The sequence below is a fragment of the Myodes glareolus genome, chromosome 19 (assembly GCF_982192425.1).
Source record: "Myodes glareolus chromosome 19, mMyoGla1.1, whole genome shotgun sequence".
NCBI classification, from domain to species: domain Eukaryota; kingdom Metazoa; phylum Chordata; class Mammalia; order Rodentia; family Cricetidae; genus Myodes; species Myodes glareolus.
This window is the reverse complement of record NC_142044.1, coordinates 52103771-52131265: the sequence shown is the minus strand read 5'-3', so window position 1 is coordinate 52131265 and position 27495 is coordinate 52103771. Positions and strand designations below refer to the sequence as shown.

General features: G+C 38.7%; 1 pseudogene; it reads left to right on the top strand.

Annotated features, from left to right (window-relative positions):
* LOC125407490 (60S ribosomal export protein NMD3-like) overlaps positions 1–27495 on the top strand; it is a 57302-nt pseudogene that overhangs the window by 14303 nt on the left and 15504 nt on the right.

Here is a 27495-nt window from a genome sequence, read left to right as displayed (position 1 = left end):
AAGGAAGGGAGCATTCTGAATGGATCATGCTTAGAAAAGACATTGTTTCTAGGAATCTGCTTCTTATAACCACCAACCCCCCCCCCTTTTCTTGGTTTTTCAAGACAGGGTTTTTCTGCAGTTTTGGAGCCTGTCCTGGAAATAGCTCTTGTAGACCAGACTGGCCTCAAACTCACAGAGATCTGCCTGCCTCTGCCTCCCGAGTGCTGGGATTAAAGGTGTGTGCTACTACCACCTGGCTGCTTACAATCTGATTTAAGGTGGACCATGTTTGCCACAATTGAAATTCTTGACATTTTGATTTTTCTTCAAACCTCTGGAAATCACCTCTCCTATCCAAGTATCATCATGGTCGTGAGATTCAACATTAATTGTATCTCAAATCCATTCCTCCAAAGGTGCTGACTTTGTCTTAATAGCTTAATTATTCTTTTTCATGGAGAATTAGCATTTTCAAAAGTCAGAGATTTGATTATTGTTTAGCTTCTGAATTTGGTACTATTCTATATAATGCTGATGGAAATCTTTGTAATAAATCCATGACAGTTTCTTTTGGGCCCCCATATGACTTTAGGAAATTATTCAATCTTTTTTCCTACTTCTTTAATTCTGTTCCAAGCACTCAAAGCTGCTGCATGGCATAAAGCCAGGATGTGACCATCATCTCGGGACTGCCTTTCTATAATAGCATAATCTCCTTCTCCAAAAATTTGGTCTTGGGAGATTTCCATACCTCTAGCTTTACTCTGTTGTTCAATAGTCTTAACCTGTTCTCTGAACTAGGTACTTCATTGTAATTATGGACTAGGTTCTAAAACAGCTTTAACCAACTCTATCCAGTCACTCGGGAAAATTCTATTACAAACTGACCATGAGTTTGACATTTGCTTCACAAAAGGTGAATGCATGCCATATGAGACCATTGCTCCCTTGAATCCTCTTAATCTAAGACTGGCACAGGAGTCCAGTTAGCTCTTAGAGAGCATCTATCATTTGGTAATTCCTACAAAGCTACTGGATATACTGAGGTTGATTGTTTGAAAACCTTAGACTGTTCTCCTCTATTCTTAAAATACAATACTGAGATTAGTTCTCTATTAAATTCCTCTGTCTGAATTTCCCTGGTGTGTTTTATTTAGTTTTTCTAAAACTTGTATCTTAGCACTCAGAATAACCAACTTTTTAGTGATAAAACAAAAATGATAAATCTCATAATGTTTGTAATTTATATTACACAAATCCCATCTAAATTAGTTATCTTCTCATTTAATCATTCTATTTTTAAACTGTCCAGTGTATTATTCTACAGATAATACACAAATCCTTCATTTTTAATGTGGGAAAAAAAACTTTCTTTTAACTAATTCCTCCCTTTAAAAATTCCCAATTGTCTTAACAAACTTACCAAACTAGATGATGATGATGATGATGATGATGATGATGATGATGATGATGATGATGTAAGGTTTATTGTTGCTGTATAGAACAATAGAAACCTGACTGGATTTCAAGGCAGCTACCTAATTTAGCAGCAGCCTGAGAAGACGGTTCAGGGATAGCTTGCCAGGAGAAAAGAAAGAAAAACTTAGGCAGCAGGCCAGTGACTCTGGCAATGTGTAACTCCAGCCTATGCAGGTTTCTGTAAATTTTGGGGTGAATTCATACCCCAAACATTGGGCACCAGATGTACCATGAATAATAAAAACCCAGAGACAGATTTAGGGATTATAACTGAAGAGAAGAGAAGTAGAGCAGAAAGTCCCAAAGAGACCTTTTACCTCTATCAATGCTTAGACAGAAGGGGCAATCCTCAGACTGTCTAGACTGCATTGTGTGTCCACCAGACCTCAGACTCCACACTCCGGTGAGTTCCTGTCTCTTCCCCTTTATATTCCTCTCTCTGCCCAGCCATATAGCTCCTGTCTCCCCCTCCCTAGGGCTAGGATTAAGGTATGTGACTCCCAAACACTGGGATTAAAGGTGTGAACCACCACCACCTAGATCTGTTTCTGGATCAATCTTGTATAGCCAGGGTAGCCTTGAATTCACAGAAATCCATCTACTTCTGTCACAAGAGACCTCGGATTAAGGTGTTTTCCAACACTCCCTGGCCTCTAATGTCTTAGCTTTGCACTCTGATCTTCAGGCAAGCTTTATTTATTAAAAATACAAATAAATGTCACTACAGATTGTCTCATACTGTTATTTACGTTATGAGTCTTGAAAACTGTATATCTTTAGACCTTCATTATCTGAATTTAGAGTAACTGGCAGCAGAGGATGATCTCTGGTGGGTGATTCCTGACCCTCAGGAAACCTGCATGTTTGGATGAGAGAAACTGAATGAGATTCAATCCTGTTCTTTTCCAACTTCCTATTTGTTACTTTTCTTAAGAGAGGGAGGTTTGTTTGGGTTTATGATTTCAGAGATTTATTGTTTATCATTCTGGGGAAGGTAGAGAGTGGTTCTTATGCCAGGAGAAGCCAGTGAAACAGACTTAATATTGCCTGAAACCAGAAAGAAGACAGTGATAATCATCATCTTCAAAGACATACACTCAAGGACCTGTTTCCACCAGCCAGTCTCCACCTGTTCTGAACAAACAAACCCATCGTCAATCTTAGAATGACACTAAGACAGGTTTCACTAGCACCTACACAATGACTGGTCGAGTCACTTAAAAAAATGTTCTGAAAAGTTTTTAAAAATGGTCCTCTATCTGTTTTTTTCACCCTATCATAAATAGAAGGTTATATTCATAGGTACTCTTCACTAGCATAACAAGTAAATGCTACTCTGAACTTCTTGGCTGTCTTTCCAGTCTTCTCCCCTGCTGTAGATAGTTGCTACAAACCCCAGTTAAATGGGTAAACCCTTTCTTTCTGAGAATTCAAGAAGTGCAGTTATTCTTGTTGGGACTCTTTAGTTCTTCCATGCTTTTGATTTTGCTTGCGAAAGTTTTGTGTACAATTTGTAGCATTTTAAACACATATGTTCTTTTTGGATTCTTGGATCATTATTAGAAAGCCCTAAAGGGAGGGAGAAATAGATATTCCCAATAAATAGCTATACGTTGTTATCTTAAACTTTGTACCTATACTCAGCAAAATGCTTTGTAGACTTCCTTTGACAGGAGGTCACATTTCATGGTATTATTCTATCCTTGTGTCTTTAGAAAGGACCTGTGAAGTGAAGATCTCACTCTCTAGGGGCAAACATGATCCCAAAAATAGTGACAAGCACCACAAAGCACCCATGCATACTGCTGCAGTGCGCTGAGCCAGTTGGATGCCAGATGAAGTGTGATGCCATACCTAAAAGTTTCCATTCCTTCTAGCTTACTTCACAGGCCTCTGCAGTACAATTCTCTTGATAAAATAAGTGCCAATCTGGTGTGAATATTTTGAAAATAAAATTACTCCGAATTACCCAAATTGAACTCACAGTTTTTGAGCACTTATTATATACCAAAATTATGTTGTGTGCTCTTAAGAACACATTTTTTTCCAGGAACTTAAAATCTAGTGTAGAGGAAGACTGTAATCCAAGCAAGGCAAGCTTAATGAACTGCATAATAGGGTAAAATAAAGGAGTTCTGGGAAAACACAATGGTGTCCTGACCCAAGAGTTTACAAAATGTCCTGACAAGGAAAGTCTACTGGAACTAGCTCTAAGTAGAATGACTAAGAGGTCCATTATGAGTCCTAGGTTCATCGGTTTCAAGTATATATATTTGCTAAGCTTTTTCTGTTGATCAGCATCTATGCACGATGTTGGAATATTCATTAGCTATCTAAATGCAAAGTAGCATTAATTCCGAGAAAAGATGAAATGTCAGGTAGATATAGAGATGGAACAAACATTCATAATTCTGTCATCTGTTCTGGTTTGTACCAAAATCTCTATTTTCCATGGAAGGTAACCAGAATCCATGGGCATCTAGCCATTACCATGAACAATACTGTTGGCTACTTCAACCCATCAACCTGAAAAATATGAGAATCACACACTAATCAAGATAGCCAAATAAAAATGAGTCAATAAAAATATTTTCCGTCTTAAATTTTTATTTATTCTACACTTTGTTTTGTACAAGAAAGGTTTTGTGGAAAATGTCTTTTTCTTTCCTTTCACTGAACACAGATTTATTTTCACACAATCTATTCTGGCTATGGTTTCCTCTCCCCTACCTCTCCCAATTCCTTCCATTTATAGCCATACCCTTTCTGTCTATCCTTAGAAAACAAACAGGCATCTAAGAAATAATAGCAGTATAAACAAGATAGCTAGAAAGCCAAAACATCAGCATATGACAGAGCATCTAAACAAGAAGAAGAACCACAGAAAAATACAAGAAATGCAGATAAATGCAGAGACACACACACAAGAGTCCCATGAAAACACCAAACTGGAAGCCATAATATGTATCCAAAGAACCTGTAAGATTAAAATTTTAAAAATAATAATAATTAAAAACAGCAACTGGCTTAACATAGAAGCCTTTGAGTTTGTTTTGTGTTGGCCATCTTCTGTTGGGCATGGGGTCTACCCTTAAAAGTGTTTTGTTTGAACCTCCCTTAGAGAAAACAAACTTTTTATTTGCAAGTGGCTATCAACTGGAGATAATTTCTGGGTTAAAGATGGGGGAATCTGTCTACTTTTTTCAGCTCTAAGACGCCATCTGGTGCAGATTCATGAGGCCCTGTATATGCTGTCACAGTCACTGTGAGTCCATACGTGTGCCAAGCAGTTGTGTCTGGAAGGCTTGGGTTCCTTGATAGCCTCCATCCACTCTAGTTAGTACACCATTTCTGCCTCTTCTTCCATACAGGTTATTTAACTCTGAGAGGAGGGCCTGGATGGATACACCCTTTTTAGGTCTATTACTCTCTGTATATTGTCTGGCTGTGAGTCTCCATATTTATTCCCATGTGTTGGTGGAGAAAGCAACTTTGAAGATGACTGAATAAGGCACTGATCTATGAATATAGCAGAAAATCTTTATGAAGTGTTTTATTGCTGTATTCCTTTAACAGAACAGTAGTATTTTGTTTTATCTTAAGTAGGGTCCCTGACCTATTACTTTTTCCAATGTATGGTTTATGCTTTTGTCAAAATTGATTTGCTGAATAAATATTTTAAAAATTGTTTAACATCACTGACCATTGGAAAAATGAAAATTAAAATGCCCTTGCGATTCCATCTCATATCAACGAGGCTAGCGATCATAGAGTAAAGAAATGACAGGTGCTGTCGAGGATGTACGGAAAGAGGGCTACTTATTCACTACTGGTTAGATGACGACTTATGAATATTCTATATCAGTGTGAAAATTTCTTTAAACAGCTAAAAGCTTGGTCCTTTTGTGAGGTTTTCTTCATGACCAAGGGCAACTGAAATACTGGAAGAGACAGTCAGTAGCACCTAGTTTGCAGGTTTTCCTTGTACACCAGCCTGTCCTACAGGTTCTGTGCATAGAACAATGGAATATATATGACAGAATCTGTTGACTAAAGACCTGGATACAGCTTGTGCTATGAGTGAAGTGTCTCAATTACTTCAAGTCCTACCAATATTTTGTAGCCAGTTTGTGAAAAGAAGTTGGCATCACAGACCCAAAAAGAGGAACACGGTATGTATTCACTCATAAGTGGATTCTAACCATAATTAAAGGTCTTTGAGCCTATTATTTGTGATCCTAGAGAAGCTAAATAAGAAGATGAACCTGATGAAGATTATTTAGCTATCCTCCAGGAGGTAGGAAATAGACAAGAGTCCCAGGTAACCTCGGGTGCATGGGGGGGTGGGAGGGTCGATGGAGGGGGAGAGGGCTAGAGAGAAGGGAGTAGGGGAGGAACGGGGAAAGCTTGGTGGCCGGGGATGGGGGGGGAGGGAGGTAGGAGGAATATGGGATCAGGGAACAATATATTTCAACTAAGGGAGCCATTTTAGGGTTTACAGGAGACTTGATTATATATGGGATCCCAGGTCCAAAGAGAAATCCCCCAGATTGTTCTCTGGACAGAGGAGAGGGTGCCTGAATCGGCCGTGGCCCATGACCATACTGATGTATATTTTGCTTATCACCATAGATCCTTCGTCTGGCGAAGGACAGCTATGCAGTCGGAGGCCCACATTGGAGCAACGGATCGAGCCCCCCGAGGTCCGGAGGGGGAGCAGAAGGAGGAGGAACATGAAAGACGAAATCAGTACTGCGAGGGATGCTATCACCCACTGATACAAGGGAACGGATCTGATGAGAATTTACCAGGGCCAGTCGGACTGGGACTGAACGAGGACGTGATCTAGCCAGATTCTCGGAATTTGGCCGGATTCTCTGACTGTGGCTGGCCTGGGGTCTTTCTGAAATGCCATTGACTATGACACTGGGACCTGTTTCCTCTGCATATGCTGGATTTTGGGGATCCAGTCTGTTTGGACGCTCGCCTTCCTGGACCTGGAGGGAGGGGGAGGGAGTTGCAGCTTCCCACAGGGCAGGAAACCCTGACTGCCCTGGGGGACGGAGGGGAAGGAGGGGGGGAGTGGGGGGAGTGGGAGGGTGTTGGGAGGGGGGGCGGAAATGGAAACTTTTATAATTTAATAAAATTTACTAAAAAAAAAAAAAAAGAAGAAGTTGGCATCAGCTAAGATGCTCCACAGCAAGTCTTGATTGCTTTCTGCAAGCAACATCAAAGATATTTTCAACACCGGCAACTTGGGTACAGTGCACTATGGAATCCAGGTAACTTCAGAGCCAAAGCCTCTCTGGCTTAGTTTCGGTTTATAAGTGCAGACTTTATTTGAAATGAACCACATTCCTAGAGACTTAAATTGACAATTCAAAAAGAGGTGGTCAATGAGGCTATCCTTCAGCAAATGCTTGTGATGAATTATATTCTTCAGTTCCAAATACATGCTGATTGCCATAGAACAGAAGCTATGGCTTTCTGGAAGTTTCTGATTCAAGTCAGCAAAAGACTTTGCATTCACACACACACACACACACACACACACACACACACACGAGTTTAATGGTCTGGAACATTTGATATTGAAATATGGACTGCATCCGAATACAATTTGTATTAAAGAGATTCATAATAGTCTCAATTTCTATTGTTCTTCAAACCAACAAACTCAGAAGATGATAGCTTTTTCCACATAGAGAGCAGATACAAGGCATCGCAAAGGCTGATTTCCCAGGATATCCATTGTAACACAACAATTACAGAGAACAATTTTCTGTTGAAATTTTTCTGGTATCCAAGGATAATGTTCTCTGTCTGTCACCACATCTGTCCTGGAGCCTTGGAAATATGAGCTAGATGTGTACTATGTGTGATGAATGACACTCATCTCATAGACCAAATACTCGACAAGTTGCAGATATTGACTGAAACTTTTTGCAGTCATCCTTTAAACAGTTTATGCTGTTCTAAACAGTTGAAGAGTTTATGATGATAGAATGCAGCATAATCTAAGATCTAAAACACAGCAGAGGTGCTGGCATGAGATTAAAGAAAAAAACATAGCCCTGGAGAATCTGGGTATAGAAAACATCTGAAATGAGCAGTCATAGGCAGCATTCTTGTCATACTCACTTTGGACATCTCTTAAGCTCTGGTGATCTGGTACTGGGCTTTGAGTTGACCAACTGTGACTTAAATGATGAACTTGTCAACAATTTAACCTCAATGTTGTAGAGGTGTTAGCCATCAAGAAGAGCAATGACCATACTAAAAGGCAGCTACATAGAAACCAGAAACTTGCTCTCAGGGGACAGAGAAAACACAGACACCAATGATGCAAGGCAATATCAAGATTTCTATATTCTGGTATCCTCTTCAATTTCTTTCTTCAAAGACTTAAAGTTCTTGTCAAATAGGTCTCTCGCTTCCTTGGTTAGAGTTACCCCAAGATACTTTATGCTATTTGTGGCTATCGTGAAAGGCGATGTTTCTCTGATTTTCCTCTCTGTTTATTTGTTCTTTGTGTTTAGGAGGGCAACTGATTTTTTTGGAGTTGATCTTGTATCCTGTCACATTACTAAAGGTGTTGATCAGCTATAGGAGTTCTTTGTTAGGTTTTTTTGGGGTCGCTTATGTACACTATCATATCATCTGAAAATAATCAAAGTTTGACTTCTTCCTTTCCAATTCGAATCCCCTTGATCTCTTTATGCTGTCTTATAGCTATTGCTAGAACTTCAAGCACTATATTGAAGAGGTATGGAGAAAGTGGACAGCCTTGTATTATTCCTGATTTTAGTAGGATGGCTTTGAGTTTCTCTCCATTTAATTTAATGTTACCTGTCGACTTGCTGTATATTGCTTTTATTATATTTAGGAATGAACCTTGTATCCCTAATCTCTCCAAGACCTTTATCACAAAGGGGTGTTGAATTTTGTCAAATGCTTTTTCGGCATCTAATGAAATGATCATATGGTTTTTTTCCTTCAGTTTGTTTATATGATGAATTACGTTGGTAGATTTTCGTATGTTGAACCAGCCCTGTCTCTCTGGGATGAAGCCTACTTGATCATAATGTATAATATTTTGGATGTGTTCTTGGATTCGGTTTGCCAGTATTTTATTGAGAATTTTTGCATCGATGTTCATGAGTGAGATTAGTCTGTAATTCTCTTTCTTGGTTGAGTTTTTGTGTGGTTTTGGTATTAGGGTGACTGTAGGTTCATAAAAGGAGATAGGCAATGACTCTTCTGTTTCTATTTTGTGAAACACATTAAGGAGTCTAGGTATTAACTCTTCTTGGAAGTTCTGATAGAATTCTGCATTGAAAACGTCTGGTCCAGGGCTTTTTTGGTAGGGAGGTTTCTGATGACAGCTTCTATTTCCTCGAGACTTTCAGGTCTATTTAAACTGCTCACCTGGTCTTAACTTAATTTTGGTTTATGGTATTTATCTAAAAAAGTGTCCATTTCTTTTACATTTTCCAATTTTGTGGCATACAGGCCTTTGTAGTAAGATCTAATGATTCTCTGAATTTCCTCTGTGTCTGTGGTTATGTCCCCCTTTTCATTTCTGATCTTGTTAATTTTCATGTTCTCTCTCTGGCGTTTGATTAGTTTGGCTAGGGGTTTGTCAATCTTGTTGATTTTCTCCAGGAACCAGCTTTTTGTTTCATTGATTCTTTAGATAGTTTTCTGTGTTTCTATTTTGTTGATTTCAGCCCTCAGTTTGATTATTTCCAGTCTTCTACTCCTCCTGGGTGAATCTGCTTCTTTTTTTCTAGAGCTTTCAGCTGTGCTGTTAAGTCTCTAATGTGTGCTTTCTCCATTTCTTTTTGTGGGCACTTAGTGCTATAAACTTTCCTCTTAGCACTGCTTTCATAGTGTTCCATAGATTTGGGTATGTTGTGTCTTTATTTTTGTTAAATTCAAAAAAGATAATAATTTCTTTCTTTATGTCTTCCTTTACCCAGGGTGGTTCAGTAGTTGACTGTTCAGTTTCTATGAGTTTATAGGCTTTCTGGGGTTAGAATTGTTGTTGAATTCTAACTTTATTCCATGGTGATCCGGTAGTACACAGGTGGTTACTTCAATTTCTTTATATCTATGGGTGTTTGCTTTGTTATCAATTATGTGATCAATTTTTGAGAAGGTTCCATGAGATGCTGAGAAGAAGATATATTCCTTTCTGTTTGGATAGAATGTTCTATTGATGTCTGTTAGGTCCATTTGGTTTGTTACATCTGTTAGTTCTCTTATTTCTATGTCAAGTTTCTGTCTGGTTGACCTGTCCATTGGTGAGAGAGGAGTGTTGAAATCACCCACTATTAGAGTGTGGAGTTTGATATATGCTCTGAGTTCTAGTAATGTTTTTTTAAATATGTAGGTGCTTTTAGAGGATACCAGAAAATGGAAGGATCTGCCATGCTCTTGGATTAGGAGGATCAGCATAGTAAAACTCGCAATTCTACCAAAAGTAATCTGTAGATTCAATGCAATCCCCATCAAAATCCCAACAAAATTCTTCACAGACCTTGAGAGAACAATAATCAAGTTAATATGGAAAAACAAAAAACCCAGGATAGCCAAAACAATCCTATACAATAAAAGTACTTCTGGAGGCATTACCATCCCTGACTTTAAACTCTATTACAGAGCTACAGTAATGAAAACTGCTTGGTATTGGCACAAAAACAGAGATGTTGACCAATGGAATCGAATCAAAGACCCATATATTAATCCACAAACCTATGAACACCTGATTTTCAACAAAGGAGCTAAAATTATACAATGGAAGAAAAAAGCATCTTTAACAAATGGTGCTGGCATAACTGGATGTCAACCTGTAGAAGAATGAAAATAGATCCATATGTATCACCATGCACAAAACTCAAGTCCAAATGAAATAAAGACCTCAATGTTAATCTGACCACATTGAACCTGATAGCAGAGAAAGTGGGAAGTAGTCTGCAACACATGGGCACAGGAGACCACTTACTATGTAGAACCCCAGTAGCACAGACAATCAGAGAAACAATGAATAAATGGGACCTCCTGAAACTGAGAAGCTTCTGTAAATCAATAAACACTGTCATTAAGACAAAAAGGCAACCTACTGATTGGGAGAAGATCTTCACCAACCCCTCATCAGACAAACGTCTGATCTCCAAAATATATAAAGAACTCAAGAAACTAGACACTAAAACTCTAATTAACCCAATTTAAAAAATGGGGTACTGAACTGAACAGAGACTTCTCAACAGAAGAAATTAAAATGGCCAAAAGACACTTAGGGTCATACTCAACCTCCTTAGTGATCAGAGAAATGCAAATCAAAACAACTTTGAGATACCATCTTCCACCTGTCAGAATAGCTAAAATCAAAACCACCAATGATAGCCTATGCTGGAGAGGATGTGGAGTGAGGGGAACACTCATCCATTGTTGGTGGGAATGCAAACTTGTGTATCTACTTTGGAAATCAGTGTAGCGGTTTCTCAGGAAACTGGAAGTCAACCTACCTCAGGATCCAGCAATTCCACCCTTGGGAATATACCCAAGAGATGCCCAATCATACTACAAAAGCATTTGTTCAACTATGTTCATAGCAGCATTATTTGTAATAGTCAGAACCTGGAAACCACCTAGGTGCCCCTCAATAGAAGAATGGTTAAAGAAGGTGTGGAACATATACACTTTAGAGTTTTACCCAACAGTAAAAAACAATGACATCTTGAATTTTGCATGCAAATGGATGGAAATAGAAAACACTTTACTGAGTGAGGTAAGCCAGACCCAAAAAGACGAATATGGTATGTACTCACTCATAAGTGGATTCTAGCCATAAATAAAGGACATTGGGCCTATAATTTGTGATCCTAGAGAAGTTAAATAAGAAGGTGAACCCAAAGAAAACCATATAGTTATCCTCTTGGATATTGGAAGTAGACAAGATTGCCAGGCAAAAGTTGGGTGCATGGGGGCGGGGGGCACTGGGCTTTAAGGGGAAATGGGTAGAGAGAAGGGAGAAGGGGAGGATTCAGGAGAGCTTGGGGGAATGGGATGGTTAGGATGGAGGAAGGGTGGATATGGGAGCAGGGAAGTAAATATCTTAATTAAGGGAGCCATTTTAGGGTTGGCAAGAGACTTGACTCTAGAGGGGTTCCCAGGTCCAAGGAGATGTCCCCAGCTTGTTCCTTGGGCAGCAGAGGAGAGGGTGCCTGAACTGGCCTTGTCCCATAGCCACACTGATGAATATCTTGTATATCACCATAGAACCTTCATCTGGCGATGGATGGAGATAGAGACAGAGACCCACATTGGAGCACTGGATTGAGTTCCCAAGGTCCAAATGAGGAGAAGAAGAAGGGAGAACATGATCAAGGAAGTCAGGACCACGAGGGGTGTGTTCACTCACTGATACGGTAGGACTGATCTAATGGGAGCTCACCAAGGTCAGCTGGACTGGAACTGATGGAGCATGTGATCAAACCAGACTCTCTGAATGTGGCTGTCAATGAAGGCTGACTGAAAAGCCAAGGACAATGGCACTGGGTTTTGATTCTACTGCATGAACTGGCTTTGTGGGAACCCGGTTTGTTTGGATGCTCACCTTCATAGACCTGGATGGAGGGGGGAGGACCTTGGACTTCCCACGGGGCAGGGAACCCTGACTGCTCTTAGGACTGGAGAGGGAGAGGGGGAGATGGAGGGAAAAAGGAGGTAGGGAGGAGGTGGAAATTTTTAATAAATAAATAGAAGCAAAAAAAGAGAAAGGAAAAAAGATTACTATAGTGACATTTTGTTTATGATCTAACAAATAAAGCTTGCCTGAAGATCAGAGTGTGGTGACATTTTGTTTATGATCTAACAAATAAAGTTTGCCTGAAGATCAGAGTGCAAAGCTAGCCACACTAGGTAGACATAAAGGCCAAGCAGTGGTGGCACACTTTAATCCTAAGGCCAGGAAGTGATGGTGCACATCTTTAATACCAGTATTAGAGAAGAAAAAAAGGCAGGATGAGACAGAAACTTGCTCTCTTTCCAGTCTGAAACTTTTGAAGAGGTAAGAGCTCTCTTGTGGTTGGCTGTTTTGCTTCTCTAATCTTTTGACTTGAATCCAAATATCTGTCTCTGAATTTTTATTATTCATGCTACATCTGGTGCACAATGTTTGTATATAAATTCATGAAAAAGCCATTGCCTGTGTCTTTGCAGTCACTGACACAGATTGGAGCTACACACAGCTGGAGTCACCACCCTTCTAGCTAGGTTTTCCTTGTTTATCTTCTAGAGGGCTTTGCCTGAACCCCCTTCTCAGGCTGCTGCCAAACTAGGTAGCTGCCTTGAAATCCAGTCAGGGTTATACTGTTCTATGCAACAGAAATGAGCCTCACATCTTCATCATTATCAGCAGTAGATTTGGTGAGAAACTTGGAAATTCTTAAAGGAGGAATCAGTTAAAAGGAAGAAACATTAAACATTAAAAAAATAGAAAACACAAATATAATACAGAAAGTTAGGTTCTGCATGATTATGTAATGCATGCTTTTAAAACGGAACAATTAAATGAAGGGATAATCAACTTAACCAGGATTGACACATTGCTTTTGTTTTTGTTTTTATTGATTTTTATTGAGCTCTACATTTTTTTTCTGCTTTCCTCCCTGCCTCTCCCCTCTCCCTTTCAACTCTCCCCCAAGGTCCCCATGCTCCCAATTTCCTCAGGAGATCTTGTCTTTTTCTACTTCCCATGTAGATTAGATCTATGTAAGTCTTTCTTAGTGTCCTCATTGTTGTCTAAGTTCTCTGGGATTGTGGTTTATAGGCTGGTTTTCTTTGCTTTATGTTTAAAAACCACCTATGAGTGTGTACATGTGATAATTGTCTTTCTGTGTCTGGGTTACCTCACTGAAAACAATGTTTTTCTAGCTCCATCCATTTTCCTGCAAAATTCAAGATGTCATTATTTTTTCTGCTGTGTAGTATTCCATTGTTATTAATTATAATTTTGATAATCCTTGTTGTCATTTTGATAATTCTTGGTTTCTCTCTTATAAAGATGTTTGGTTTGAATGCTAAGATACAGGCCATAGAAAAACTTTAAAAAACAGATCAAAGAGATATTCAGATCCAGACATAAGAATTTAATGGAGAACCAATTTCAACATTGCATTATAAGGTTAGAGAAGAACAACCTAAGGTTTTCAAACAACCAATCTTAATATAACCAGCAACCTTACTGGAATTGCTGAATGATAGATACTCTGTAAGAATTAATTGGACTCCTTTGCCAATCTTAGATTTAATGAGATTCAAGGAAGCAATAGTCTTATGTGACAAATGTTAAACTCACGGTCAGTTTGTAATAGAATTATCCCTAGTGACTGAATAGAGTTAATTAAAGCTGTTATAGAGTACCTGGTTCAGAGAAGAGGCTAAGACTATTGAACAATCGGGTAAAGTTAGAGGAATGGAAATATCCCAATATCAGCTTCTTGGAGGAGGGTATCATGCTGCCATAGAAAGGTAATCTTTATAATATAACCATGTTCTGGCTTTATGCAACATAGCAGCTTTGAATGCTTTGGACAGAATTGGAGAAATAGGAAAGAAAATTGAGTCATTTACTAAAGTTATACATGGCTCATAGGAAGCCTTCAAGGGTTTCTTACAAAGACTGATTTCAGCAGTAAACAGAATGATACAAAATTAAGAAGTTAGACAAATTATAATTGAAGCTAATTCTCAATTCAAAGGGATAATTAGGCCATTAAAGGCAAAGTCAGCTTCCTTGGAGGAATGGATCCAAGCTACAATCAATATTGAATCTCATAACCATGATGATGCTTGAATAGGAGAGGTGATTTCCAGAGGTTTGAGGAAAAATCAAAATGTCAAGTGTTATAATTGTGGCAAACAAGGTCAACTTAAAAGGGTTTATAAACAGGGTGCTCCTATAAGTAATGATTTTTCTAAGCATAATCCAAGCAAAATGATACTCCCTTCTGGATTATGCAGAAGTTATAGGTAGGCATTGAACTAATGAATGTAGATCAACAAGAGACATTCAAGGTAATCCTTTGCCACCAGGAAACTCTTGAGGGGACTCTGACAGGCCCCTATGCTAAATCCAGTTCAGTCATTTCCTGCCATCATAGAGGAAACTCTTTCCCAGAGAAACTAAAGAACCTAATGCATATTGTTAGAAACCATACTACTCTGGATAATAGAACAGCTACAGAGAAAAAAAAGTTCAGGAGAAACTATAAAGCAGGTATTTTGGCAAACTTCCATAAATGAACAAAGACCAAAATTAAACATATGAATAAATGATGTTATCACTGAAGGCCTGGTAGACACAGGACGTAATAATAACTTCACCAGAATCTTGGTATCCAAATTGGCCTCTTCAGGAGGTAAAGGTTCAACATTTAGGGATTGGAACTTTATCACAGGTTAAGTGGTGTGGAAAATAGGTCAGACGTATAGAGCCAAAAGAACAGAGAGGAAAATTAAAGCCATATGTGGCTAAAATAGCAATGAATGTGTGCAGATGTGATTTGCTACAGCAATAGAATACCCAGATTAGCACTACCCCTATCTTAGAAACAAACCAAAAATTAATATATGTTTCTAGGGAAAATATTGGAAGGTTTTATAAAGAAGTATCACCAACTATTGAGGTTGTACAAGAACAAGGCACAAAAGCTACAGATCTTCCAAAGGCACCCATAGCTCTAACTTTAAAATGGTTGGCAGACAAACCTGTGTGGGTTTCACAATGGCATTTAGCAAATGGTACAGGAGCAACTAAATGCTCAGCATATTGAAGAATCAAACAGTCCTTGGAATTCTCCTGTATTTGTTGTTTAAAAATTTTGATTCAACCAAGGAGATCTTTATAATTTAGAATTGCTTTGCCTTCTCTATTGCCTAAAGAATACATGAATCTAATCTACATGGGAAGTAGAAAAAGACAAGATCTCCTGAGTAAATTGGGAGCATGGGGACCTTGGAAAAGGGTTGAAGGGGAGGGAAGAGACAGGGAGGGGAGCAGAGAAAAATGTAGAGCTCAATAAAATCAATAAAAAAGAATGACTTCTTATAGTTATTGATTTTAAAGATTTTTTCTTCACTATACCTTTCCACGAAAAAGATAAAAAAAAATTACCTTCACAGTACCTAATCATAATCTGCTAAAAGATATCAATGGAAGGGTCTCCCACAAGAAATGTTAAATGTCCCACCCTGTGCCAATATTTTGTAAGTAAGTCACCGGAAATGATACTAAGCTATTTCCTCAATCTATAGTTTACCATTACATCTTATTAGCTGATTCAAGCATACATACTTTACAAAGAATGTTTGAAGAATTAAAGAAAAATTTGCCTTGTTGAGTATTACAAATTGCTGCTGAAAAATACAGAGGGGTATAGTCTATTAATTATTTAGGCTATAAAATAGGTTTACAAAAAGTTAGATCCCAAAAGTACACATTAGGAAAGACAGATGTTAAAGTCTTAATGACCTCTTAAGATTGCTAGGAGACATTTCCAATCTATGATCCACTATTTGGTATAAAACCTGAAGAACTTATTAATTTAAAAAAAAAACCTTAGGTGGTGATGAGAACTTAAATAGTCTAGGAAATTATCAGCTGAATCTGAGACAGAATTGAGAAATTACATAAGGCACAGATAGATCATGTGCATCTGAATCTTACCTGCATTCTGGACATATTACACTCCAATCATTCCCTACAGAAACTTTAATGCAGAGGGAAGATATTTTCTTAGAATGGATCTTTTTACCACATAAATTGAGAAAAAAATTAAATATTTATTTGGAAAATGTCTCTAAGTTAATTCTCACAGGAAAATTGAAACTTCATCAATTAGTATGAGCAGGTTCAGCAGAAATTATAGTACCTTTTAATAATTATAAAATTGACAAATTATGAACAGAAAGTAAACCCTGGCAAAGAGTTTGTTTCATTGCTTATTTGTATTGTTTTCTTTGTTTCCATTTTGTTAATTTCAGCTCTCAATTTGATTATTTTCTGCCATCTAGTTTTCCCGAATGAGTTTGCTTCTTTTTGTTCTAGAGTTTTCAAATATTCTGCTAATTCTGCTAATTTGGCTTCTTTAAGTAGGCATTTAGTGCTATGAACTTTCCTCTTAATACTGCTTTCATTGTGTCTTATGAATTTGGGTATGTTGTGTGGTCATTTTCATTGACTTTTAGGAAGTCTTTAATTTCTCTCTTTATTTCTTCCTTGACCCATTGATGTATCAGGTGAGCATTCTTTAATTTCCATGTGTTTGTGGGCTTTCTGGAATTAGTGTTGCTGTTGAATTCTAATTTTAAGCCATGGTAATTCAACAAAATACATGGGGTTGCTCCATTTTTTTTAATCTGTTGAGGTTTGTTTTGTTACCGAGTATGTGGTCAATTTTTGAGAAGGTTCCATGAGGTGCTGAGAAGAAGGTATATTATTTTATGTTTGGATGGAACGTTCTATAGATGTCTGCCAAGTCCATTTGAGTCATAACTTTTGTTAGTTCCCTTATTTGTATGTTAACTTTTTGTCTGACAGACCTGTCCGTTGGTGAGAGTGGAGTGTTGAAGTCTACCACTATTAGTGTGTGGGGTTTAATGTTTTATTTAAATTTTAGAAGTGTTTCTTTTACATATGAGGGTGCCTTTGCATTTGGGGCATAGATGTTCAGTATTGAGATTTCCTCTTGATGGATTTTTTTTCTATGATTAACATGAAATGTCCTTCTTTGTCTCTTTTGATTGATTTTAGCTTGAAGTTTATTTTGTTAGATATTAGAATAGCTATACCAGCTTGTTTCTTAGGTCCATTTGATTGGAAAATTTTTTCCCAGCCCTTTACTCTGAGACAATGTCTGTCTTTGAGGTTGAGGTGTGTTTCTTGTATGCAACAGAAGGATGAATTCTGGTTTTGTATCTGAACTGTTAACCTGTGTCTTTTTGTAGGTGAGTTGAGTCCATTTATATTAAAAGATATTAATGACCAGTGATTGCTATCTTCTCTTAATTTAATTTTTATTGTTGGTGATTTTATTTTGTGTGTTTTTCCCTTCTTTGGAATTTGCGGCTGTGAGATCATCTATTGTCTCTGTTTTTAATGTAGCTAACTTCCTATGGTTGGAGTTTTCCTTCTAGTACTTTGGGTAGGGCTGGATTTGTGGCTAGGTATTAGTTAAATCTGGTTCTGTCATGGAATATCTTGTTTTGTCCTTCTATGGTAATTGAAAGTTTTGCTGGGTATAGTAGTCTGGGCTGGCATCAGTGGTCTCTTAATGTCTGCATAACACTTGACCAGAACCTTCTGGCTTTCATTGTCTCCAAGGAGAAGTCAGATGTAATTCTGATAGGTCTGCCTTTATATGTTACTTGGCCTTTTTCCCTTGCAACTCTTAATACTCTTTTTTTATTCTATATGTTTGGTGTTTTGATTATTATGTGGCTAGGGGACTTATTTTTTCTTTTGATCCAGTCAATTTGGTGTTCTGTAAGCTTCTTGTATCTTCATAGACATATCTTTCTTTAGGTTGGGAAAGTTTCCTTCTATGATTTTGTTAAATATATTTCTGTGCTTTTGAGTTGGACCTCTTCTATGTCTATTATTCTTATGTTTGGTCTTTCTATGGTGTCCCATATTTCCTGGATATTTTGTGTTAAGTTTTTGTTAGATTAAATGTTTTCTTTGACCTATGAGTCTATTTCCTCTATTGTATCTTCAGTGCTTGAGAATCTCTCTTCCATCTCTCGTATTCTGCTGTTTATGCTTGCATTTGTGGTTCCTGATCATTTTCTCGTGACTTCTGTTTCTATAATTCCCTTGGCTTGTGTTTTCTTTATTGTCTCTATTTCAATTTTCAAGTCTTGAATAGTTTCTTTCATCTGTTTGATTGCTTTTTATTGGTTTTCTTTAAGGGATTTGTTGGTGCCTTCCAATTTTTTGTTTATCTTTTCCTCCATTTCTTTGAGGGAATTTTTCATTTCCTCTTTAAGGGACTCAAACATCCTCCTAAAGTTATTTTTTAGGTTATTTTCTTCTGCTTCATCTATATTTGATTGTTCAAGTCTTGCTGTTATAGGGCTGCTAGTTTTTACTGGTGTCATGCCGCTGTTTGTGGTGTTGCTTGTGTTCTTACCTTATCTACCCATCTGTTCCTCTGGTTGGTGTAGCTGGTACTGTCTGTGACTCTGTTGATAAATCTTCCAGGTTTCAGTAAATCCAAGGATCAGATGACTGCTTCTCATGATGCAGTTAGGGTCATGGTTCCAGTCACCCCAATGGTCACTCAGTGTTCCTGGAGGTTGCTCAGTGCTCCCAGAGTTCACTCTGCAATAACAAGCATCTTTCAGGTCTGCTCTCACAGAGATTGTTTGCTTGGGGCTCTTTCTGTTGAGGTTGCTGACTTGGACCTGCTCTGGCAGAGGTCCTGGCTCAGGCCTGCTTCCCAGGAGGTTCCAGATTCGTGCCTGGACCCACATGTAGCATGACGGCCGGTTTGTTGGGGTTTCTATCCCGCCCAGCACCCCACAGCCAGCAAGTTCCAAAGAAAATCACACAGAGTCTACATTAGGTTGTAAGCTGATTGGCCCATTAGGTCAGGCTACTTAGTAGCTCTTATAACATATATTACCCCATTATCCTTATCTACATTAGGCATATGGCTTTGTACCTTCTTCAGCTGTCAGTTCACATGTTGCTTCTTCGGTGATCTGGGCAGGGGTGGTGGAGGGAGCTTCCTGCTTCCCAGAATATTCCTTTGCTCCACCTCTACTTCCTGTCTGGTTTTCCCACCTATACTTACTGCTTGGCCAATCAGCATTTATTTAAAATACATAATTGACAGAATACAGATAATTCTCCCACACCACCCACAGAGGTCTCTGGTTCCTGCCTACTCCTTCAGAGGTCCCAGACTCACATCTGGACCCACAAAGGTCCTGACTCAGGCCTACTTCCTCGGAGATTCCAGATTTGTGCCTGAACTCACAGAGGTCTCTGGTTCTAGCCTATTCCCTCAGAGGTCCCAGACTCATGCCCAGACCAACAGAGGTCTCTGACTCCTGCCTACTTCCTCGGAGGTCCCAGACTCACACCCGGACCCACAGAGGTCCTGACTCAGGCCTACTCCCTTGGAGGTCCCAGACTCATGCCCAACCCCACAGAGGTTTCTGGTTCTGGCCTACTCCCTCAGCGGTTGCTTTCTTGTACTTGCTCCTGTGGAGTTTACTGTCTCAGACCTGCTCTGGCCTAGGTCACTGGCTGAGTCCTGTTTGCATAAAAGCCTCTCCACTGGGCCCACTCCAGTGTAGCTCCCTGACTTGGGCCTGGTCTCGCAAAGGTCTCTGGCTTCAGTCTACTCCCTTGGAGGTCCCAGACTTGCCTTAAATTTATTTTTTAAAAAATTATCTTTTCTCATTTTATATGCCGAATTCATTTTCCACTCCCTCTCCTCATCCTTTCCCTGCATCTTTCCCCCTTCCACCGCCACTTCCACCCCACACCTACTCCTCAGAGCAATAGAACTTCCCATGGGGAGACAGCAAGGTCTAGCACATTGCTTTGAGGCAGGACCAAGGCCCTCCCCCCATATCTAGGCTGAGCAACGTATTCCTCTATAGAAAATGAGTCCCAAAAAGCAAGAACAAGCAGTAGGGATAAATCCTGGACTCAGTGCCAGTGGCCCCAGAGTCTGTCCCAGCCGTATAACTGTTACCCACATTCAGAGGGTCTAGCTTGGTCCTAGGCTGGTTTCCTTGCTCTCAGGCTGGAGTTGGAAATCTTCCATTAGCTCAGGTAAACTGTTTCAGTGGGTGTACCCTTCATGGTCTTGACCATTTCACACGTATTCTCACTCCTCCCTCTCTTCGAGTGGACTTTGGTAGGGAGCTCAGCCCAAGGCTCCCCTGCGGTTCTCTCCTTCTGCTTCCATTAGTTGTTGGATGTAAGTTCTATGGTGACACTTAAGATATTTATCAATCTGACAAAGGGCAAGGCCAGTTCAGGCACCCTCTTCACTATTGCTTAGAATCTTGGCTGGAGTCATCCTTATTGATTCCTGGGAATTTCTCTAGTGTCAGGTTTCTTGCTACCCCCATAATGGATCCCTCAATCAAAATATCTCTTTCTTTGTTCTCTGTCTCTGTTCTTCCCCCATCTCAATCATCCCATTCCCTCTAGTTCTCCTCCCCCTCCCCTTCTCTTCACCTCCTAACTTTCCACTTTCCTTCTCATTCCTAGGCCCATAGTCCCAACATTCTCAGGAGATCTTGTCCATTACCCCTTCCCCCAGGGAATCTATGTATATTTTCTTATAATGTTCTCCTTGTTACTTAACTTCTCTAGGGTCATGGACTATAGGTCCTTATCCTTTGATTTACAGCTAGTAGGTATATATCATGCTCATCTTTCTGGGTCTGGGTTACCTCACTCAGGATGGTTTCTTCTAGTTCCATCCATTTGCATGCAAATTTCAAGATGTCATTGTTTTTTACCACTGAGAAGTATTCCATTGTGTAAATGTACCACGTTTTCTTTATCTATTCTTCAGATGAGGTGCATGTAGTTTGTTTCCAGGTTCTGGCTATTATAAATAATGCTGCTATAAACATAGTTGAATAAATGTCCTTGTAGTATGGTTGAGCATCCTTTGGGTATATACCCAAGAATGGTATTGCTGAGTCTTGCAGTAGATTGATTCCCAATTTTCTGAGAAACTAACACACTGATTTCCAGAGTGGTTGTAAAATTTTTTTATTCTTACCAGTAATGGAGAAGTGTTCCCCTTATACTACATCCTCTCCAGCATAAGCTATTATAGGTATTTTTTGTATCTTAGTCATTCTGACAGGTATGATAGTATCTCAGAGTCATTTGCATTTGCACTTCCCTGATGGCTAAGGATGTTGAACATTTCTTTAAGTGTCTTTCAGTCATTTGAAATTCTTCTGTTAAGAATTCTCTGTTTAGTTCTGTACCCCATTTTTAATTGGATTATTTGATATTTTGATGTTTAATTTATTGAGTTCTTTGTATATTTTAGAGAGCAGTCCTCTGTCTGATGTGGGGTTAGTGAAGATCTTTTCCCATTCAACAGACTCCTTTTTCGTCTTACTGACTGTGTGTGTTACTTTAGAGAAACTTTTCAGTTTCAAGAGGTTCCATTTATTTATTGTTTCTCTCACTGTCTGTGCTACTGGGGTTATATTTAGGAAGTGGTCTCCTGTGCCCATGCATTGAAAGTTACTTCTCACTTTCTCTTCTATCAGATTGAGTGTGCTTGGATTTATATTGAGCTTTTTAATACATTTGGACTTAAGTTTTGTGCATTGCAAAATATATGAATCTATTTGCATTCTTCTACATGCTGATATCCAGTTATGTCAGCACCATTTGTTGAATATGCTTACTTATTGTCATTGTAAAATTTTAACTTCTTTCTCAAAAATCAGGCATTCATAGGTGTGTGGATTAATGTCTGGGTATTTGATTCAATTCCATTGGTCTGTTGTTATGCCAATACCAGGATGTTTTTTTATTACTGTAGCTCTATAATAGAGCTTGATGTCAGGGATGTTGATGCCTGCAGAAGTTCCTTTATTGTACAGGATGGTTTTGGCTAACCAGAGTTTTTTGTTTTTCCACATGAAGTTGAGTATTGTTCTTTCAAGGTTTGTGAAGAATTGTGTTGGGATTTTGATAGGAATTTCACTGTATCTGTAGATTGCTTTTGGTAGGATTGCCATTTTTATTATGTTAATCCTACCTATCTGAGAGCATAAAAGATCTTTCCATTTTCTGATAACGTCCTCAGTTTCTTTATTCAAAGACTTACAGTTCTTGTTGAACAGATCTTTCACTTGTTTGGTTAGTGTTACCCCAAGATATTTTATGTTATTTGTGGCTATTGTGAAAAGTGATGTTTCTCTGATTTCTTTCTTAGCTTCTTTATCATTTGTGTATAGGAGGGCTACTGATTTTTTTTAGTTAATCTTGTACTCTGCCTCATTACTGAAGGTGTTTATCAGCTGTAGGAGTTCCCTGGTAGAATTCTTGGGGTCACTTATGTATACTATCATATCATCTGCAAGTAATGAAAATTTGATTTCTTCCTTTCCAATGTGTATTCCATTGAACACCTTGTGTTGTCTTATTGCTCTAGCTAGAACCTCAAGTACTATATTGAATAGATATGTTCCTGATTTCAATGGGATCACTTTGAATTTAGTTTAGTTTTTGAATCCATTTAGTTTGATGTTGGCTGTTGACTTGCTGTATATTGCCTTTATTATGTTTAGGAAAGTTCCTTGTATCCCTGATCTCTCCAAGACCTTTATCATAAAGGGGTGTTAGATTTTGTCGGAGGCTTTTCCAGCATCTAATGAGATGATCATATGTTTTTTTTTCTTTCAGCTTGTTATATGGTAGATTACAATGATGAATTTTCATATGTTTAACCATTCCTGTATCTCTAATATGAAGCCTACTTGATCATGATGGATGATGTTTCTGATGTAATAGGAAAAAATCTTTTGGAATGTATTAACATACTGTGGCAGGACAAGACACTGTAGAGGTTCCTCCATCTTGTATTCTTGCTGAGATCATTTCAGGTTTAACTAGAATTTGATCTCCTTAATGGAGAATCTGTTGGAAAAATACCCAACTCTACTCTAGGAACCTGAGGTCAAGATGCTCCAGTCAATTTCCCTTGGCGCCTGTTAAATTGCTTGCTTGTCCAAACCAGTTAACCACTTATCTTGGTTTGTTTAATTGCTTACAGAGAATCCTTCAACTCACCACAGCTGCCAAGTAGATGCCAGGACATTGATTCTGCCTTCAAAAGCCCGATGCTCTGGACACTCTGTGCTACACTTGGTCCCAAAGAACTAAGTGTAGTTTGAGCCAGCTGGAATAAAGACTTTCAGTTGCCTGTGAACTGTATCTGAATGGTCATCTCTGGTGGGCTCCCCATAATAATACCATAAGTTTTCTTCAAGCAAAAGGCTAAAAATGTGATTGGATAGAATCTGAACCCTATAGCAGAGACTTTTTCCTGTGATTTCCACTTAACTGATAGTTCTACAAAGTCATCTGAAAGGTAAATTTACTCATAACTTTGTTCTGCTACTATAAAAATTTCATCAAACTATTACCACATTGGAACATGGAATTTAGGGTGACCTGACTCTATATTCCTAGTAAATGATCATGCATATTTGGTTCCAGAAAAAAAAAACTGCCTTTGATATTCACTGAAAAGAGAGTTGTGCTGTTCTGTCGACATCAGTCTGAGGCTCTTTTGAGATATTTGATCTCTTGTGGGGGTCATTTGAATTTCTGTGTTTAGGGTCCTTTTGAACTCCTTGTGAGTCTGCTGTTCTCTTAGGGAAACTTTCACTTTGTAATTTTGTGTCAGCAGCTAGCACTATAATGACCTCTTTAGATGAGGAAATATTTTAAAAAGAGACATACAAATTTTCCTTTGTCTACTGAAGCAATGATTCCCATTGAACTGACTTTCCTTAGGAATCCCATGCTGCTGGTGAGGATGGAGAATGACCATCAGGTACTTGTCAGAGTAAAAACTAAAATTAACATATTTCTATATAAACTAAAATTTACATGTTCTTTCTCCCTGCCTGAGAGAGAGAGAGAGAGAGAGAGAGAGAGAGAGAGAGAGAGAGAGAGAAATAATTTTTTATTTATATAATACAGGTCTATTACCCATCATTCTCTCTTTTTCTGCTGCAGTCTCTTTTCAAAAATAAGTTACTCAAGTTCCTTATCTTAACTATGCCTAGATGAAATGCAGGAACTGGAGTTAATGAGAACTTAGAACTGAATAGTCAGTCATTTTACAGGAGAGCTGTTTTCACCTGATAATGCCCACAAAAGGCCTCTAAAAGACTAGCCACAGAGATGGGAAATCTGATCTGTTTCATGTCATCATGATTTGCATGAATGCATCAAGTGAGTTTGCATTCAATTCTCTTCTGCAGTGTACTTGAAATCATTAACAAGTCAGTTCTTATAAACTGTTAAAGCCAAGCCTAGCCTGTCTACATGGCTAGAGCCGGGGATTTTGCCCAAGAACTCCAGCTACAGCGCTCCATGAAGACTACAGATTTCCACTGTTAGGGTAACTCCTATTCTTTACTCCTTTATTGCCTTGCTTTGTCAATAAGGCACCTTGAAGAATTATGACTGACTGTTCCCCCTGACACTCAGGTTATCTCAGATATTTTTAGATCCCCCTTCACATTGTAGTTCAACAGAAGACAGACATTTCTCTTGTTAATCATCCTAAGTTCTTGACATTTATTTGCACCTAAGAGATACAGTTCTTTATGACTTCTCAATCAGCCACGCAACCTTCCCTACTGGTTCCATCTCCTACTCTTAGAGACTTAGGCTGAGGGTTGAGTTTTGTTGTTACTGCTCTATTTATTTATTTGTTTGTTTTTGATATGAAAAGCAATTTCCTATACACATGCAACTTTACATTTCAATTTTGCATCACCGTGAAACCTTTCCTGACAGCATAAGAGAAAATGAGGGATCCAGAAATAACTAAATCTAATTGCCTGTGGAATCATTAGTGTTTCTCTATTCAGGTGACAATCAAATGAACAGGAATCTTTAAAAATCTGAGTTTTCACATGTAAAGCAATGAAAAAAATACTTCTTGTCTTGAGGATCTTTACATTTTTACATCCTGGATTATGCCTGACTTTTCACGGCCAAGCCTCTTTGGTCGCTATTTTCCAAAAAAATCATTACATAGACATATTTCTTTAAAAATTTCTTCACAAATATACTTTAAAGGGAAATTTCCTTAAACCATATTCATCTGATATTTAATTATACTTATGTTAACGTGTTTAATAGAAATATCGTGGATACCACGTTAGCCAGGTGACCAACATATAATTACAAAAGGATTGGTGTAGCAAAACAGACTGAAAATTACACAGAGAAGGAATAGCCTAACACTGGGGCTTTGATACATAATATAAATGTAGCTCTGCCAATGCAATGTGGTTTATTATCAGTTGATAAAACAATGTTTCCCTCTGACTTTTTCCTTTTTCAAACATCCTTAGATTTAGCTCTCTCTCTCTCTCTCTCTCTCTCTCTCTCTCTCTCTCTCTCTCTCTCTCTCTTCCATTTGTTTCCTGCTATCTTCTTCTCTTAAATTCTTCTTTTCCCTCCCTACATAATCCCTTTCTACTCTCCTCTATTATTTCCTTATTTAAGGCTAACTACTCAATTCAAAAGATTTTAATCTATCAAGTATAGGCTGTGGATACATTTCTTATTACAGCAATTTTATATAAAGAAAAACACACAGTAGAAACGTGCGTCCTATCATATTGATTTCCCAGCCCCAACTTCTTTTCCAACACATATTTTACCAACAGCTTTGTGAGTACTTGTCATTCCTGTCATTTTGTCTACTTTCTATTGTTTGTGATAAAGCATTGTGACCAAAGCAACCTGAAAAGAAAAGAGTTTATTTGGCTTTCATGTTCTGATCACAGTACATCATAAGTCAAGATAGGAACTCAACACAGGAACCTGGAGGCAAGAACTGATACAGAGAACATGGAGGGATGCTGCCTACTGGCTTACTCTCCATGGCTCACTCAACCTGCTTTCTTATACAATCCGGGCAACCCGTCCAGGATGGTACCACCGTAGTAGTGTGCAAAGCTCTTCCACATTAATCAAAAAAATGCCCCGTGGGCTTGCCTGCAGGCTAATCTGATTGGGGTGTTTTCTCAGTTGAGGTCTTCTCTGCCAAATGGCCCTAGCTTATGCTGAGCTGACAAAGAAGAGTAACCAGCACAGCCTGGGTAGGAATGTATTTCTTAAGATTTGAAGTTTTTATATATAATTTTACAGAAAATGTTTTTTATGCCATATGGATGCTGAGAATCAAACTAGGGTCCTATAGAAGAACAGTGAGGACATCTTTCCTAACTGTAGGGTCATCTTTCCAGTTCTGAGCCTCTACTTGTTACCACCACTGTTAGAGTCAGAGATCAGGCCTTGGCAGTCCTAGCACCCTAGATGTGGCCACTTGTCTTCAGTTAGTCAATGGAAGTTGACTAATAATGATGAAAAGCAGAGAGACAGACAGACAAAGATCAACGTGTGTGCCACATTATAGAGAGGGAGGGAAAAGAGGCTTAAGGTCACTCCCCATGGAAGTCACTAAGTTCCTGACACCAAGTTTAGGTTTAAATAGAAAGGAAGACACACAACTAATCTGTCATGGTCAAGGTGGCCCCACCCATTATCACTGTCTCAATATCAGTTTCTCTTGCAAGACGATCTAGCAAGTGGTGAGAACAATGTGAAATTTCTTTGAGAGAAATAAGCTTTCTCTCTGTAAGACAAAAAGTCCCAATTTTTTTTTCTTCTTCCCAGTGTGAGACTCCTGGAGAAGTTCCAATTTCTGGAGATCCTTTGTTTCAGCAGTCCTCCAGCCCAAGGAGGCGGGACGTGAGTGTCTCCTTAGAATATCTCCCTTCCAGTGAGGACAGCTACAGACTTGCCAGCAATATCATGCTGCTTTGTATGTACAAAGAACTCTCTACAATTTCAAATCGCTGTTGTTGAAAGCAGATGTCATATAAGAAAGCGTGTGGGGCCTTTCAAATGGGGACACAAACAGATCAAGCACGACTTTCCACGATGACAATAACCCTGAATAAAACAGCCCGTCATCTACTTCCCAACGCTAACGTCAACAGAACAGAGAAACTAAAGTTTTCACGCTGTTTGTAAGACAATAGATCCTGATCTATAGTTTTTCAGGAGGCCACATATTCTCCCTCTGCTGTGTTTCAGTGATTTCAGGCTATCTTCTTCACATTTAGCTTCAGTTTACTTGACTTATGAAATCAAAATGCCTAAAGTAACTTCAATGCCAAAGTTAATATCATTAAGGCTAACCACTACGGAAA